General features: G+C 49.7%; 1 protein-coding gene across 1 annotated transcript in view; it reads left to right on the top strand.

Annotated features, from left to right (window-relative positions):
• Positions 1–1,322: 1,322 nt before the first annotated feature.
• cyfip1 (cytoplasmic FMR1 interacting protein 1) overlaps positions 1,323–12,834 on the top strand; it is a 58,719-nt gene continuing 47,207 nt past the window's right edge. The window contains exon 1 of the mRNA XM_080506126.1: positions 1,323–1,621. The gene's annotated coding sequence lies outside the window, so the exon portion shown is untranslated. The remainder of the gene's footprint in view (positions 1,622–12,834) is intronic.

The raw sequence follows: 12,834 nt of genomic DNA, 5'->3' as shown, positions 1-12,834 counted from the left end.
GTTCCAGGTTGTGACGGGACACCCTCCACCCTCCAGAGTCCCAGGTTGTGACGGGACACCCTCCACCCTCCATAGCTCCAGGTTGTGACGGGACACTCTCCACCCTCCATAGTCCCAGGTTGTGACAGGACACCCTCCACCCTCCATAGTCCCAGGTTGTGACGGGACACTCTCCACCCTCCATAGCCCCAGGTTGTGACGGGACACCCTCCACCCTCCAGAGTCCCAGGTTGTGACGGGACACTCTCCACCCTCCATAGTCCCAGGTTGTGACGGGACACCCTCCACCCTCCAGAGTCCCAGGTTGTGACGGGACACTCTCCACCCTCCATAGCTCCAGGTTGTGACGGGACACCCTCCACCCTCCAGAGTCCCAGGTTGTGACGGGACACTCTCCACCCTCCATAGTCCAGGTTGTGACGGGACACTCTCCACCCTCCATAGTTCCAGGTTGTGACGGGACACCCTCCACCCTCCATAGTTCCAGGTTGTGACGGGACACCCTCCACCCTCCATAGTTCCAGGTTGTGACGGGACACCCTCCACCCTCCAGAGTCCCAGGTTGTGACGGGTCACTCTCCACCCTCCATAGTCCCAGGTTGTGACGGGACACCCTCCACCCTCCAGAGTCCCAGGTTGTGACGGGACACTCTCCACCCTCCATAGTCCCAGGTTGTGACGGGACACCCTCCACCCTCCATAGCTCCAGGTTGTGACGGGACACTCTCCACCCTCCATAGTTCCAGGTTGTGACGGGACACCCTCCACCCTCCAGAGTCCCAGGTTGTGACGGGACACTCTCCACCCTCCATAGGTCCAGGTTGTGACGGGACACTCTCCACCCTCCATAGTCCCAGGTTGTGACGGGACACCCTCCACCCTCCAGAGTCCCAGGTTGTGATGGGACACTCTCCACCCTCCATAGTCCCAGGTTGTGACGGGACACCCTCCACCCTCCAGAGTCCCAGGTTGTGACGGGACACTCTCCACCCTCCATAGGTCCAGGTTGTGACAGGACACCCTCCACCCTCCATAGCTCCAGGTTGTGACGGGACACTCTCCACCCTCCATAGTTCCAGGTTGTGACGGGACACCCTCCACCCTCCAGAGTTCCAGGTTGTGACGGGACACTCTCCACCCTCCATAGTCCCAGGTTGTGACGGGACACTCTCCACCCTCCATAGCCCCAGGTTGTGACGGGACACTCTCCACCCTCCAGAGTCCCAGGTTGTGACGGGACACTCTCCACCCTCCAGAGTCCCAGGTTGTGACGGGACACTCTCCACCCTCCATAGCCCAGGTTGTGACGGGACATTCCTCGGCCTCACCTTGATAACCCTCCGCCAGGGCGGAGCCCCAGCGGAGGAGCCCTGCCTCGCAGCCCGCAGCCCAGTTTCCTGTTGAGTTTCCCTGTTCGAGGGACAGGAACTCCCTGCTCGACTTTTCTGTCCCCCGCCCATGATAATCACGTTGAGTGAGGAGAAGCTTCCTCTGGACGGCGGCCGGACGGAGGAAACATACCAATACACAACCGGACCGGGTCGTCCAAACTCCCCGGGATCCAGGCGCCGGCGGCGGGCTCCTTGAGCGAGTCTTCCCCGCTCACCAGGCGCCACTCCCGGTAAGTGATTGACCAGAAAGTTGGCTTCAGAGTCACTTTTCAGCTCCGCCCGTCGCGGTGAAGGGTGGACAGGCAGGGGACTGTTCGTGGGGCCGTGCGTGTGTTTCTTCCCACGTTATCGTGTGATTCGATCCGTTAAATCGTGCGGTTCGAGGCGAGAGTTCCTGGGAAACGAGCCCGGAGAGCCGCGGAGCCGCAAAGCCGTGTTCCTGGCTCGCAGGCCCGGCGGACACTAATCTCAGGCCTCCGCTCGGAGCAGGACGATAAACCAGCTTCACAGCAGAGTGTGTGTGTCGGAGACTAGTCTTCACAACAAATAACAACTACTATTAAGCACAATATCTTCAGAATTTCGTGTTTGGGTGTTGTTTTATAACTCCTGCAGCGGACAGGAGCGTCTCAAGTCCCTTGGAAAAGTTCAATCTGTCACTAAGTGTCAAATGTATGGCAGTTTTTCATAGTTTCCCAGTAATTTAAGTAGTTTTACACAGTTTATGACAATCATTTAGCAGTTACTGTATCAGACGACGTTTAGGTGGCTTGGCTCTTCGTGGTGCGTTCACGGTCCACTCACTCCTCAAGCTGCTTGCACCGAAACGTGTTTGTTGTAAAAAAAAAAAAAAAAATTATAATACAAATGAAAAAAAACAAACTTCATTATGTATGAACTGTTTTAACAAACGAGCCAGGAGGTTTTGCCTGATTATGGTCGGTTTTCTCACAGATCTAACCTGGAGAGGTGTGGCGACCAGGTGTCACTATAAAACAATAACATTAAAAAAGAATATGTGAAACAGTCATTACGAATTGCTCGCTAATTCGTAGCTGTTTTTGCTCTCTGTTTATACAGCTGTGGTATTTACAGTAGCTGCCTACACGTCTCTTCTTGGTGGTGCGTTCAGGGGCAGTAATGGGAGTAATCCAGTAATCTCAAGCGGTGCCTCAGATTTATTTTCTATTTTTGCTTGGATTAAATTATACCAAAAATAATGTGGCGATGTCTAAAATCTAAGGTCAGTTAATAATGTATAAAACATTCGAAGTAATATTACATCAAACCCATTCTCATTCTAATTTGACAGATATCCACTCTGGTTGTGTTTCCTTTGTTTATAAAACTGAGGTATTTGCAGCTAAACAACATAGAGAGAAGAAATGTTTGAAACAAATAGTAAAAGAATAACAATCCTATACATATGGTTGTTTTGTGCCCGTCCTGCGTAGTGAGCATTGATTACCCACACAACACGACTCATTTCAATAAGATTTCATGAAATAGTTTTGAACTCTTGAAAGCATTTTGTGTCTTTGAATGCATTTGGTGTAACTTGTAGTAATTTCTGCTCTGTGCTTTGCAAGCTTTGCTTTAGGGAGGGAGGGGGAGGGGGGGGGAGGGAGGGAGGGAGGGAGAGAGTGAACGGGGGATATGAGGTGTACAGATACCATAAGTAAAACCACATCAGTCTGTTTTGGTGAACGTGGTGGTGTTTCAGTTTCTGTTTCAACAATCCCAATCAGAGCTGCGCCCCTAAAGCACTGTACAGCATCAGTGATGGAGCATTACAGTGTAGAGGCCAAGCCACTGAGATATATTGGATTACTGTTCCCCATTATCCCCTTGTCACGATTGAATGAAGTTCTCTGAGCTCACAGGTGAATGAAAACACAAAGGAGGTCTAACAGAGGAAGATATTGTGAGAAGAACTGACTCAGCTGATGTTTGGGTTCCACCTTGAGCCTCTGTGATGTTAAAGAAAGTATTGCATGTTTTATTTCTGGAATTGAAGTTGATTTAAAAAAAAAAAATATTTATGAAACTGTGGGTAAATCCTTCTGCTCATGTGATGGCTGTGGTCTGACTCTTTGATTGAAAGGTTTATAACGGTACATGTTCACCCCTCCTCCTTCATACAGGGATTGTTTTAACACCATGAGCTGAAGGAGTCTCATGCAGTTTGCGTGTCTTTATCTCGTTGCCATGATGCAAGATGACGATTTCACAGGTCTTACACTTTTGAATTCAAACATCTCTCACTTTGAGCGACGCTTGTCTGTGTGTCTTCATTTGCAGGAAGTTATATGAGCGTGTTATAAGCTTGCCTTTTCTTGTATTTTTTATTTTGTGTTTCTAGTGAAAAGACTTTTACTTTAACGGTTCAAATTTTGCACATATGAAAACCCCTTTCCACTTGTTATCACTTACACACACGTGTGTCCTGCTGTGCCTCGAGCTTTATTGACAGTGGTTTGGAGATAACTGTATCCTATTACTGCTGCCAGTCTAGAGTATTGTTAAATAGGACTTTATATATCAAAGCCTTTGAAATAAGTATAGACGCAGCAACACGCTTCGGACCAGCTTTTCTATCTGTCGTATAAAACCACTTTAGCAGGAATAGTTCTGTCATAAACAATTTTTGTAGCTATAATTATTTAAAGGAGTCCTATTTTACAACTTTTCAATACTTTCATTCGGTCTCATCGTCCCGAAACATTCTATTCAAAGTTCATCGCCTAAAATCCATCTTTCCCTTGATTCTCCTCCATTAGAATATTGATCCTAGGAGCTGCATTCAGAATCTGCTGTGTCTGTGTGAGCTGGACTGGCTCCGCCCACACACGCCCATCTTGGGAAGAGGAGGAAGTACTTCCTCTGGTGGCGCCATGTGCCAGAGCAGAGCTGCCTGATTGTGGGAGGAGTCAAAGGGGAGGAGCCTACCTTGATTGTGATTGGCTGAACCCCCGATGACACTATAGAGGGTTTGATTCTGATTGGCTGCTTGGAGCAACACACTTTTTAAAACCTGGAACCACCAGGGAGAGAGAGGACACACTTTGTTCTCTTCTGGGACGTCTTGCAGGTGTGGAGACGATTAGTTCTGCTGGAGAACTGTTAGAAAGGGAATTTTACATAATATGAGCCTTTGATATGTTCACATTTTATTTAATTTTGCATTTTTTTATGCTGTTTTCATTTAATTTATGCACACCAAGTCATTGTCAAAAGGACTTTTTTTTTTTTTTTTATTAAAAAAACATTTTTAAATACAGTACACTCCTTCCTATGTGTTTTAACAGATATTTTTTTTTATACAGTAATCACACTGGTCCAAATATTTTCCAACTGTCATGAAATTAAACCAGCCTGAGCAACTCTATCTGGACCAGGGGTCGTGACCTTTAATGCTCAAAGAGCCAGTTGGTCCCGTTTCCCACTGAACAACACCCAGAGAACCACACACACCCCAACTCACCCATACACACTCCAACTCACCCATACACACTCCAACTCACCCACACACACCCCAACTCACACACACACACCCCAACTCACCCACACACACCCCAACTCACACACACACACCCCAACTCACCCACACACACTCCAACTTACCCACACACACTCCAACTCACCCACACACACTCCAACTCACCCACACACACCCCAACTCACCCACACACACTCCAACTCACCCACACACACCCCAACTCACCCACACACACCCCAACTCACCCACACACACCCCAACTCACACACACACACCCCAACTCACCCACACACACTCCAACTCACCCACACACACTCCAACTCACCCACACACACCCCAACTCACCCACACACACCCCAACTCACCCACACACACCCCAACTCACACACACACACCCCAACTCACCCACACACACCCCAACTCACCCACACACACTCCAACTCACCCACACACACCCCAACTCACCCACACACACCCCAACTCACCCACACACACTCCAACTCACCCACACACACCCCAACTCACCCACACACACCCCAACTCACACACACACACCCCAACTCACACACACACACCCCAACTCACCCACACACACTCCAACTCACCCACACACACTCCAACTCACCCACACACACTCCAACTCACCCACACACACTCCAACTCACCCACACACACTCCAACTCACCCACACACACTCCAACTCACCCACACACACCCCAACTCACCCACACACACTCCAACTCACCCACACACACCCCAACTCACCCACACACACCCCAACTCACCCACACACACCCCAACTCACCCACACACACCCCAACTCACACACACACACCCCAACTCACACACACACACCCCAACTCACCTACACACACTCCAACTCACCCACACACACTCCAACTCACCCACACACACTCCAACTCACCCACACACACCCCAACTCACCCACACACACTCCAACTCACCCACACACACCCCAACTCACCCACACACACCCCAACTCACCCACACACACCCCAACTCACCCACACACACTCCAACTCACCCACACACACTCCAACTCACCCACACACACTCCAACTCACCCACACACACTCCAACTCACCCACACACACTCCAACTCACCCACACACACTCCAACTCACCCACACACACTCCAACTCACCCACACACACCCCAACTCACCCACACACACCCCAACTCACCCACACACACTCCAACTCACCCACACACACTCCAACTCACCCACACACACCCCAACTCACCCACACACACCCCAACTCACCCATACACACTCCAACTCACCCACACACACTCCAACTCACCCACACACACTCCAAGTCACACACACACACTCCAACTCACCCACACACACTCCAACTCACCCACACACACTCCAACTCACCCACACACACTCCAAGTCACACACACACACACTCCAACTCACCCACACACACTCCAACTCACCCACACACACTCCAACTCACCCACACACACCCCAACTCACCCACACACACCCCAACTCACACACACACACCCCAACTCACACACACACACCCCAACTCACCTACACACACTCCAACTCACCCACACACACTCCAACTCACCCACACACACTCCAACTCACCCACACACACCCCAACTCACCCACACACACTCCAACTCACCCACACACACCCCAACTCACCCACACACACCCCAACTCACCCACACACACCCCAACTCACCCACACACACTCCAACTCACCCACACACACTCCAACTCACCCACACACACTCCAACTCACCCACACACACTCCAACTCACCCACACACACTCCAACTCACCCACACACACTCCAACTCACCCACACACACTCCAACTCACCCACACACACCCCAACTCACCCACACACACCCCAACTCACCCACACACACTCCAACTCACCCACACACACTCCAACTCACCCACACACACCCCAACTCACCCACACACACCCCAACTCACCCACACACACTCCAACTCACCCACACACACTCCAACTCACCCACACACACTCCAAGTCACACACACACACTCCAACTCACCCACACACACTCCAACTCACCCACACACACACATGTCTACATTGCCACTCACAATATCACTGATATTATGGTCAGTAATGTCAAAGAAGCACACTAGAGAAAAAGCTTATACTTTACAACAGACCTGAACATCAGTCTTTTATTTTGACAGTCCCCCAGGAAGACCATGCCAGGAGGACACTACACATCAGTCTTTCATTTTGACAGTCCCCCAGGAAGACCATGCCAGGAGGACACTACACATCAGTCTTTTATTTTGACAGTCCCACAGGAAGACCATGCCAGGACGACACGACACACAAAACCTTCTTCACTGCTGGTTGACAACTTACAACTAATAAACTAAACTACATGAACTAAGCAACAAAAACACAATTATTAGCAACACTACAAACCTAACATAACCCCCAATAATTATATTTAAAACACTACAAACAGAAACTCCCATAATGCATTGCAGCTCTCAGCTCCTTTATTGCTACACATTATTAAAATGGAAGATAAATGTGGGAGATGTGGATTGTTAGAACCATGAGTGTGATGGTGTGGCTTTAATGTCCTGTAGTTGTTGTGTGATTCACTAGAATGTTCCGTCACTCTCAACAAGTCTGTAATCAACCTCCTGGAACTGTCGGCTTTTACTGTGAAAGGTACAGGAAGCTCCCAGCTTCAGACACCAGTTGAGCCACTGTCATGACCTGCAGCCGCAATTCTACGTTCTTCATCCTTTATTGTTGTAATGACGTTACATCACCGCGTCGTTCACGACCCTACATTTTACCACTCTTTGTAGGGACTGAGCAACGCAGTTGGCTCTGGGTGCACTTTGCCTTGCCTCCCATACCACCCGTTGCCTTGCCTCCCATACCACCCATTGCCTTACCTCCCATACCACCCGTTGCCTTGCCTCCCATACCACCCGTTGCCTTACCTCCCATACCACCCGTTGCCTTGCCTCCCATACCACCCGTTGCCTTGCCTCCCATACCACCCGTTGCCTTGCCTCCCATACCACCCGTTGCCTTGCCTCCCATACCACCCGTTGCCTTACCTCCCATACCACCCTTTGCCTTGCCTCCCATACCACCCGTTGCCTTGCCTCCCATACCACCCGTTGCCTTGCCTCCCATACCACCCGTTGCCTTGCCTCCCATACCACCCGTTGCCTTGCCTCCCATACCACCCGTTGCCTTGCCTCCCATACCACCCTTTGCCTTACCTCCCATACCACCCTTTGCCTTACCTCCCATACCACCCATTGCCTTGCCTCCCATACAACCCTTTGCCCTACCTCCCATACCACCCTTTGCCTTGCCTCCCATACCACCCTTTGCCTTACCTCCCATACCACCCGTTGCCTTGCCTCCCATACAACCCTTTGCCCTACCTCCCATACCACCCTTTGCCCTGCCTCCCATACCACCCTTTGCCTTACCTCCCATACCACCCTTTGCCTTACCTCCCATACCACCCTTTGCCTTACCTCCCATACCACCCGTTGCCTTGCCTCCCATACCACCCGTTGCCTTACCTCCCATACCACCCGTTGCCTTGCCTCCCATACCACCCGTTGCCTTGCCTCCCATACCACCCGTTGCCTTACCTCCCATACCACCCGTTGCCTTACCTCCCATACCACCCGTTGCCTTGCCTCCCATACAACCCTTTGCCCTACCTCCCATACCACCCTTTGCCTTGCCTCCCATACCACCCTTTGCCTTACCTCCCATACCACCCGTTGCCTTGCCTCCCATACAACCCTTTGCCCTACCTCCCATACCACCCTTTGCCCTGCCTCCCATACCACCCTTTGCCTTACCTCCCATACCACCCTTTGCCTTACCTCCCATACCACCCTTTGCCTTACCTCCCATACCACCCGTTGCCTTGCCTCCCATACAACCCTTTGCCCTACCTCCCATACCACCCTTTGCCTTGCCTCCCATACCACCCTTTGCCTTACCTCCCATACCACCCGTTGCCTTGCCTCCCATACAACCCTTTGCCCTACCTCCCATACCACCCTTTGCCCTGCCTCCCATACCACCCTTTGCCTTACCTCCCATACCACCCTTTGCCTTACCTCCCATACCACCCTTTGCCTTACCTCCCATACCACCCGTTGCCTTGCCTCCCATACCACCCGTTGCCTTACCTCCCATACCACCCGTTGCCTTGCCTCCCATACCACCCGTTGCCTTGCCTCCCATACCACCCGTTGCCTTACCTCCCATACCACCCGTTGCCTTACCTCCCATACCACCCGTTGCCTTGCCTCCCATACAACCCTTTGCCCTACCTCCCATACCACCCTTTGCCTTGCCTCCCATACCACCCTTTGCCTTACCTCCCATACCACCCGTTGCCTTGCCTCCCATACAACCCTTTGCCCTACCTCCCATACCACCCTTTGCCCTGCCTCCCATACCACCCTTTGCCTTACCTCCCATACCACCCTTTGCCTTACCTCCCATACCACCCTTTGCCTTACCTCCCATACCACCCGTTGCCTTGCCTCCCATACCACCCGTTGCCTTGCCTCCCATACCACCCTGCTCTGGGATGACCTGCAGTGGGCCCGAGGCTCAAGGAGCCGCGGGGTGCCGGCCCCTGGTCTTGACAGTAACGTCCTTTTCTCGCAAGAGTATAAATTAGCAGGTAGGCAAAAAACAAATCAACAAAACAAAAAGCAAAACAACAACAACAACAACAACAGCAACAATGATAACATAACAAAAAACACGATTTTGATAATTGAAAGAATAGCAGTAAATAAGAAAAATCAGCAGCAAATCTCACGGGAGGCCCCGACAAACCCCCCCGGAGAGCCACGCCCCAACCCGGAAGGCACCAGATGGAGTGCAGCAAGGCCCCCCCCCAGGCCAGAGGGGCCCACAAGAGAAGGATAAAGGGCGCAGAGCCCCGGGCCCCGACCCGAGCCACCAAGCCGGGACCGGCCGGAGCAGGGCCCCCAGGCAGAACCCCCCCTGATCCCGGCAGTGGAGGCCGCCGCGCCTCCAGGGACCTATCTCTCTCCACCACCCCCCCAACCCCGGCGGGACAGAGAGGGCCCCAGCCGCCGAGCCCCAGACCAGGAAGAGTGAAGGCCCAGCCAGGCCCGGCCGGAGGACAGCCACCCTCAAACCCCCAGGAGCCCCAATAATAGCCCCAGGACCCCACCAGGCCACTACAAGACCTCATCCTCCACCAACCCAACTGTGAATAGGGAGGGAGAACCACTACCCAGCCCCCCCAGTAGCACCACGCCTGAGCTAGCGTGCCCCCCGTACTCCAGCCGTACTCACCCCGGAACACGGTGGGACGTGTTCCGGGAACAGATGTGTACAGTGGCTTGCAAAAGTATTCATACCCCTTGAACTTTTCCACATTTTGTCTCAGATATATTTTATTGGAATTTTATGTGAAAGACCAACACAAAGTGTCACACTATTGTGAAGTACATAGAAAATTATACATGACTTTACATTTTGTTCACAAATAAGACACAAAAGTGTCCAGCCCCCTTTTCTCTGAGTTCAACCAACGACCTTCAGAAGTTGCCTGATGACTGCTGAATGATTGAATGTTGGCCTGATGACTAAATAGAGTCCAGCTGTGTGTAATGTAACCTCAGTACCAATACAGCTGTTCTGTGACGCCTCAGAGGTTCGTTAAGAGAATATTGGGGAGCAAACAGGACCATGAAGTCCATAGAAGTCCATGTAAACAGATGTCCCAAGCTTTGAACATCTCACGGAGCACTGTTCAATCCATTGATTTCTATTTTTGTGTGCTGTTGATGCTAATCTGCCATCTTGGCTGTTCATGATTGAATTGAAGGATTAATTCACGTGGCAGGTATTTACTTTTGTTGATCTTTTTTTTTGTTAGAATTTAAATGTATGTTGTAAGGCTGGGCGATATGGCCTCAAATCAATATCAGGATATATTGATCAGTTCACGTCGATAACGATAAATGGACGATAACGACGCCACTGCACAAATAAAAGAGTTTGTCCACTAGATGTAGCAGTTATATTGATAGTATGACTCCCCTGGACTTATTTATTACCACTTTAAAGGACTGTAAAACTACACTGTCTGGAAATAATGAAGAAAGTACAAATGAAGTCCTTTTAGTTAAGATGTATTGAAGAGCTGAGAAGCACAGATGACTTGAAATGAGAAGGACTGAGAGGATTAGACCGTGACTTTGTCTGTATGTCACCTGAAAACACGGGATTTCTGAAAAAAGACCGTCTTACCTAATTCTCCTGAAAGAACTTATATGACATTAAAATGACTTTTCACGTCCAGCTGGACGGACGCTGTGTCGCTCCACGGGGCGATGGAGGCGTGGATTCCCACAGCTGGCGTCTCTGCCTCTGAGTCTAAATATGGAGGATTTGCTTCCAAGGCTTCTAAAGCCGTTCACTTCAGCCCCCCAGCAGCCGCTACACCTTCTGACCCTCCTCCATCACCTCCTCTCTCCATTTTCTCCACAGCCTCTTAAAGGGACAGGCTGCCTACACACACTCAAAACCAACCTTTCTTTTCTTATTTTAAAAAAACCGAATATACTGACATGGGCAAAATGCCGTCGCTAATTTTCGTTAATTTCAGTATCTGTAAATTTTCGGTTTATTGCCCAGGCCTAGTATGTTGTCAGACTGCAGCATGAGCATCCCACAACCCGGAAGTGAGCCGCATACACAGAAAACATGACATTAAAAACACAATATACATTACACACAAACAAACATCAAATAGAAGTAATCATGTCGCCACGTTTGCATCAATTTGTCCCAATGATATGACAATAAATGAAAGAAACAGATCAAGAGGTGAGCAGAATTGTGAGGACTGTCTCACTTCAGTGATGTCACAGTTTTTTTTCTCCTTTCAGACGTACATCATATTTATAGCTCAAGCAGCCGTCGTTGTTTTTGTTGCTTGTTAAATGATGAGATTGTTGTTTCAGTCTTTCCCTCTAAAGACAGATTTTAATGTATTGCTTCGTCGTACCATATTGTTGTATTGTGGGTCCCTTGAGCCGGACTCTGTCTCTCCAGTGTTTCCCACTTTGGCCTGATTAAGCTCCTTACTGTGTACTTACAGAGATAGCCTTGTTACCACATGGTGAGCCACTTTAGCCTGCTGTAACCCTGCAGGCTGAATTCACTTGTCTAATTTGTCTTTTCCTGTTTTAAGATGAGACAGCTGACACGGCAGCCTTAACAGGAACTGCGCACGGATGAACAAACCACAGAAGTTCCTTATTTTAATTTTGTAAAAAAACGTGAACATTTTTTTTTTTTTTCCCCAGTTAAAGTTGACCAGTAGACTGAGAATCAGATGTAGTTTCGCTTTGGCCTGATTGAAATGGGAATATTTTCTATATTTTGTCCTGATAAGGTAGTTTTTAAACAACAAAAAGTTTTGTTGACTCCTTTCTGGTTCTTGAGCTTGACGATTCAGCACAAGGCCTGTTATCGCAGTGAACAGTTCACGTTCCGTCCGCTGTGGTTCATACTTCTCTCTTTGGTCGGGGTCCTATGGGCTGTTTAGAAAGCACTGCTCTCGACCTCACGCCTGCCTGCACGGGAAAAAGCCGGTGAATCCTTGAGTCTTATTTCAAACATTATGTGTTTTTGTTTCTCCTCTTATGATAAGGAGAAAACTGTCTGTACAAGGAGATCCCAGCAGCTGCTTTATTGTCTGGAACCCTCAGCGGACAACTCTCCGTATGAGATTTCAGAATTTTTTGAGAAAATAAATCCTGTACAATGTACTTTTACATATTGTTTGTAATTAATATTTTATATATTTTTCATATGTCTAGTATATGTCCACATGGCTTTGTTTCTCACAAAGAAT

The sequence above is a fragment of the Blennius ocellaris genome (genome assembly GCF_963422515.1).
Source record: "Blennius ocellaris genome assembly, chromosome: 12".
Lineage (NCBI taxonomy): Eukaryota > Metazoa > Chordata > Actinopteri > Blenniiformes > Blenniidae > Blennius > Blennius ocellaris.
Note: the sequence above shows the minus strand (reverse complement) of the source record. Positions and strands in the feature narration are given on the sequence as shown.